We start from the raw sequence: 6,360 nt of genomic DNA, 5'->3' as shown, positions 1-6,360 counted from the left end.
CCCGCGTCCCGTCCGTGTGTCCCGGGGGAGGGTCCCGCCGCCCCCCGTCCCGTCCGTGTGTCCCCCGGGTGGTGGTAGCGGGAGGCAGGCTATGCGCGCAGTGCAGCCTCCTTCACTGAGGGGAAACCTTTCTGTCTCCTCTCTGTGCCCTCTCCATCGCTCTGCACATGCAACGAGGGATGCGCGAGTGCTYCCAAGGCTTGACCAGCCGCCCTTCTGTGTATGGGCGGCAGGTACCAGCAAGAATGTTCAATGATGCTGACACTGGACAGGAGGAGCTTGGGGAGAGGCAGCCAGCCTTCAGGACCGAGCTCACCGTGCTGGGCATTGTGGCAAGGGCAGGCAGGGCTTTGAGAGTTCCTCTGAGTCCTAGGGCTCCATGCAAAGGGCAGGCTGTCAGGGAAGGTGGAGACATCTGGAGCATGAGAGAATAGAAATGCAAGCAATAAGTAGCTGCTCAGGGATGAGGTTGTCTTGCAAAAAAGGACCTTTTATTTGTCCCAAATTCTGTAGAGTCCTCACAGCATTTGGACAAGGTACTCAGCACTTCCGGCCTGGGAGTACCCTCACACCTGTGTAAATGCACATGTTTTGGGAGACAGAGGTACATATGAAACAGGGCTGGGTGAAAACTTATGAAACAGAGCCTGAACACCTAGGTAGAGTCTGCCTCACTCAGATGGTCACCCTTGCTGAAATATGCAGGGCACATGGGCCTAGCCAGGCAGCTGAGTGTTGATGCAGGTAAATCTGGCTGTGTCAGCCCTTTGTACCAGGGCATGTGCCCTGCTTCCCTGCAAAACAGGTCTGTCCCTGAGATGCTGGGAGAGGTTCTTCCCCGAGCTGGAGATTTGTGTGGTTGAGRTATTGCACAGACCAAGATGCACATGAATGTCTTAGGAACAGAGACTGCATGTGGGAATAATGGGGGTCTCAAGTGGTAGTCCAAGTTATCACCAAAACAAGTCCTTGTTATGCTGGAAGATGACACAAGGCAGCAGCTTGCTAACTTTTCCAGTTATGACCCAGTTTACAGAGTGATGATTTTAAGTGACCCCAAATCCTAATAGAGACATTGTATAAAGTTCGATTTGTGTCAGGCCTGTGACCTCTCTGAAACCCTTCCTGATCTCTGCTTTGCAATTGGTTGGCACAGGCTTGCACATTTGCAGTGACCAAGCTTCCGGAGTCCTCTGGAGATAAAAGCACTGAGTAAATAAATCCARGGGAGGGATTGGTCTGTTTCTAGTTCTGCCTTGTAAGACTGTAGTAGCAGCGACAGCAAAAGCAATTCTTGCACCTTCCTTGACTACCTCCTTATTCCCTGGTACTACGCACCACACATTGCTTGCTCTACAGCGTAGCTCTAGGGCTGGCGCCCATGTGCCGTGCTCTGTTGCGGCTGTTTGCGGTTGCACATGCTCATGCGTGCCTGCAGAACGTGTGTATGCCCCAGCACACTTGCCAACACCCATCCCGGGCACATCTGCCTGATGCTTTGCCCGTCTGCGCACGTGAGCACGGTGTGTGCTGTGCACRCCGAGGCTGCCCCGGGGTCCCGCCTTGCCGGGGGGGCTGGCGGAGCGGACACGGAGCTTTGGGAGCCGCCGGCCTGTTCCAGCAGGCGCGGGATGCGTGTGGAGGCTGCTTCTGCCTGCGTGGCCAGCCGGGATGCCCCGGGATGGGAGAACCCGCAGCCGTCGAGAAACCCTGCATCCCTACCGAGACCCCCGGCTCCCTCCCGCCTGGGSTTTGGACCAGGACTCTGCGTGCTTTGTGTCGCCGCGGCCGCGGAGCCAGTCCCGCCGCTCAGTGTTTTCAGACCCGCACTCGGCGGAAGGCTCCGTATCAGGATAAGAGTCCCTGCCGCCGCCACCCTCCCGCTCCCTCCAGCCCAACCCCGGGCGTGGTGGGAGGCGCTGGCTCCGCCGATGGCCGCGTTTATAACGCTGCTGGCCTCGCCAAACCATTTAGCCCTTCGCGCCCCCTCCTCGTGCGGCGGCAGCGGGCGCGGTGCCCGGCCCCGGTGGGCTCCGGCTCTCCTGGCCCTACCGGGTGGCAGGGATAGAAGTTCCCTTGCAGCTCTGGTGCCAGTAAACCTCCGCCTTGTCTCAGTTTGCTGCTTGGCAGCTTCTGCCCCAGACGGCAGTAGTGTCCCAACACCAGGGACAGCCAAGCSAGGGCTCCACGCAGAGCAGCCCAAATACATCTAGACCAGATAGCAAAAGCCATCTGAGGCCAGGCGGTTGTGGTAGGAGTGAAGCTCATATCCTATGCCAGGGTTCCAGTAGCATCAGGTGGTACCTGAGATGATTTCACTAGGGCTGCAGCGAGCATCTGAGGTGTTGGGAGGATAAGATTGACATTCAGGAGTAACAAGAAGGGAAGAAGATTTGAAGAGCTGCATCCTACCTGCATCTATACAGGCATCAGGCGTGCATCAGGCATCGCAGCAATAGCAAGACATCCAGGATGCTGAGTCTTGGTATCTTTGTGATCCTGGAACCATGTCAAGAGTTTGTCTTTGCTAGATCAAGATCTGTCAGCCATGCTGTGGGCTGCAGAAGCATACTTTCATTTGGAAAGGGGATTTGTCTCAGTTTGATTAAATTCTCCCTCCGTACCTCAATGCAGGCTGTGTTTTGCCTTTAGGACCGCAGCAAAGGAAAATCCCACTGTATGGAGGGGGGCCAGTGCCCAGATGTAGCATGAGGATGCTATTCAGGAGACTCTGGCTGGCTGGCTAGCTGCATTGCTTCATGTGCTGTCTTTGAGCTTCCAAGTTTCTTTTGACTGCAGGGGGAGAACAGTCTTGGTCTGCTGGAGATGTGATGGTTGATAAGGAAAGGGGATCCTGTTTAAAAGGAGAAGCCAAACGAAGCACTTCTGATTTTGTCCAGGTCCATCTAGATGATGGCACAGGCTGCCTAGGCAGCTGCAGAGGTGGCAAAGGTAGTGCAGGCTCCTTGCAGTGGCCTGCTGCTGGTAGCTGCCCTGCTCAAACTCCAGGGAGCACAAAATGAGAGAACCCATTCTTCCCCAGCTGGCTGCAGGATTGGATGCAGACCTGGGACCTCTCATAGGTTGGCTTTTTTCCCTTTTCCCTGAGCAATGGCTTTGTGGTACTATCAAAACACAAGTAGGATTGAGACCTTGCACTGCAGTCCAAGGGAGATGAGGCTCAGGGACTCAAGAGGCTACAGGATAGAATCTGTGCCAGTGTCTGAGGGGAAGAAGAGGACACTTTGGCCAGGAGTCTGCATAGGGATGGGCAGGACTGAGCTTAGCATGGGAAGAGATGAAAAAATGTTTTTAGGCCTGAGTCTACCTCAGCAGAAGCAATATAGCTTCTTCCATCTTCTTGCTGGGCTGTTGCTTTTTTGTGGGAGAATACAGGAGGAATCTGTGTGCCAGGTCTGTGGATTTTATGCTGGTCTGTGGATTTAATGCTACCAACTCCCAGCTCCATAGCTACTGGGATCAGCAAAACAGAGAGCTGCTCCTAAAACAGGCATTGCACAGTCCCAGACTCGTTTCCTTCTGCACAATTCGTCTGGACTCTTCTATCTCTGGGGCCCCTGCTCAGGATCTGCTGGAGCGATCCACTGGGGAGATGTTTCACAAAGAGGCAGCTCCAGCTAAATGTGAGTCACATAATTAATTCCAGTATAGTTAATTGGACCTAATTAATCATATTCATAAATATAATGAGGGCCTTGCCCACAGGGGTCTTGTGAAGGTCTGAGCTTAGAGCTGGTGTTCTGGAGAGTCAATGGGAATGAACAAGCCACAGAGCCTTGGACATAGCTTAGGACTGGCTTCCATGGACTCCACACATCCTTGTTGGCAAAACACATAGGACAAGGCCGATCCTTCTGTCCCTGTAGCCCTGTATTGTCTGCATCCCACAGAGGTGAAATGGATCAGGAGCTTCTGAGTGGTCAGTCCCAATTCTTTCCAGGGAAGGCTGGAGTCACTGTCACRGATGGCTCCCTCTTGGTCCTTAACTAGCTTGGGAGACTTTTCTTTTTTGTATGTTGTATGTATATTTTGTGGCCCAAAGGCAGGAAAACACTGTGCAGGGGAGGAATAGGTTACAGCAAGTCTGGGCATCTTGGCTGAAGCTTGCTAAGGTACTGCTGTACCAGGCAGCTCCTGGGATGAGCTGCTGCCACAGTGGTGGCTTTGACAGAGAGAGGCTTTGAGGAACTCCAACGAATCCGCTTCACATTCTCCTCCCCTCTCTGTCTCTCCTGGCATGGGCATGATGACAAAGGAGGGAAGGGGAAACTGGAAATGGTCATCGAGGGCAAACAGGGCAGCTAGCCTGGCAGATGGTAATTAAAGGCAGAGGCTCAGTGCTGAACCGGCAGCAGCTGGTCCTCCTGCTGACCCTTCCCAGTCTTGCTTTGCCACTTTCATTTGCATAGGCTTGGAGAGATGTGAGGGGCTGTAATGTAGAAAGCTCAGAAGATTGCAGGGAAGGAGCAAGGGAGGGAGGGGACCCAGAGGACAGGTGGTTCATCTGTCCCCTCTATACCACACCTAGCTGGAGGGAAGGAGCTGCCTGTCTGCCTCTGGCATTGAGCTGGCACTGTCATGCCAGATAGGGGTGGCTGGATACCGTTTTTAACCCACTGCACATGTGCATGCTGTCTGCAGGAACACCAGCCCAGTGCTGCTCCTAAGAGGAAGCCTGAAAGTGTGAAAATATGACAGTGCCTGCTGACTTGGGACTCACTTGGGAGCTCACCAGAGAGGCTGGGAGAGGTATGGCCTCAACACTCCCCTGGAGGGGTGTATCTCCCTTAGGTGGCTAGTGTAAGCAAATGATACTCCATGTAAAAGGGTTCCCAGTGCCTGCCCATTCTGTAGACCACGTCTCCGCGAGGTGAAACGCAGAATATCCGCAACCAGCCCTTTCCGTCTGCTTCGGCCTCTGGTGCTTTCCACAGGCAGTTCTGCAAACGGGCGAAGCCACCCTGTGCCAGGTGCCAAAGAGGCGCCAGCAAAGAGCGACGCCGCGTCCTTCCAGTTGGGGCTGGAAGCAGCCGGCGCTTCTCCCTCCTTCGGCGGCCGCCGCCGTTGCTCTTCGCTGGGCCTCGCTGCAGCACCGTGGGGAACGGGAGGGCTCCGCCGCGGAAAGGGGACATCCATCCGGGATTCGCCGCCAGCCCCCGAGGCGCGCCCGTGAGGAGCGGTCGCTGCCGGTGCCGGGAGCCGCCCGTGCAGGGCGGGGGAAAGCGCTCGCTGCCCCGCCCCGGCGGGAGCTCTCCCCGCGCCCCGGCAGGGGGCGCTGCCGCGCGCCGCCCCCGCTTTTGGGGGGTGACACTCCCACCCCTGTCCCTCATCTGTGTCCCCCGCCTCCGCTCCCGGGGAAAGCCGCTTCCTCCGCCCCGGTGCGGGCGCGGCGGGTGTGAGCAGAGGGGCGAGTTTGTGTTAATTTTCAACCGAGGCCACCGCCTCCCGTCAGTGGAGCTGGATTGCTTGTCCCCACTTCACCTTGAGCTCTGCAACTCTGGGGATGCTGCCAAGTGGTCCCTCTCCTCCCAGCCCCACCCCTGGGCGGTTGGTGCGCTTCAGGCAGGAAGATGACACATCCCGGTTAGGATGCCGGTGGCATCGCCCAAGGAGCCGGCAGGCTGCCTCCACAGCCTGCTACGCGTGTGCACTGTGCGGCTCCCGTCCATGGTGTCTGTTGTTCAGGGCAGGAAGGAGGTTAATGGCTGGAAAACTTGTTGGTAAAGATAGTCACATGCTGCTCTTCTCAGGTGCTGGAGCCAGTCCTTCTGCTTTGTGCGCAGAATTACAGAATATCCTGAGTTGGAAGTGACCCACAAGGATCATCGAAGCCCAACCCCGCATAGGCTCTGGGAGATACGGCAAAGAGGGGATCAGGTGTGGAACCTCCCCGGCGCACTAAATCTTTAGAGCAGGACACGCGGGGTGTCGGCCCGAGCAGAACGGGTGCCTTGCGGGCCGGTGTTTCGAATGATAAAGGGCAAAAGGATGCTCAGCAGGAGCAGCCCCCGTACTGTCGCGGGGAGGACTGGGACAGAGTTCTACAGGTCCCGGCGGGGCTGGGACTCGTGTGCCATAGCGTACATGTCTGTGAGACGCGTGGGTGTGCGACACCTGGATGGCCACTCGGAAGGCGCCGGCCGCTCGCCGCGGGCGGCCCGGGACGAGCGGCGGTGCCGATCCCGGTCCCCGGCGCCGGTCGCCGGCGGTGCCGCTGGGCGCCGGCGGGGCGCCCGCGATCAGGAAGCGGTTAATCGGCGCATGGGGCTTTTATTTTGACAGGGCAGCGCCTGGCTCCGGCTCGGAGGAAAGTGAATGATCCTGTTTCTCCAAATGATT

This window comes from Malurus melanocephalus, unplaced genomic scaffold (assembly GCF_030028575.1).
Source record: "Malurus melanocephalus ecotype Western Australia unplaced genomic scaffold, MMel_1.1 scaffold_382, whole genome shotgun sequence".
In the NCBI taxonomy this organism is placed as follows: Eukaryota; Metazoa; Chordata; class Aves; order Passeriformes; family Maluridae; genus Malurus; species Malurus melanocephalus.
This window is presented reverse-complemented; position numbering follows the sequence as displayed.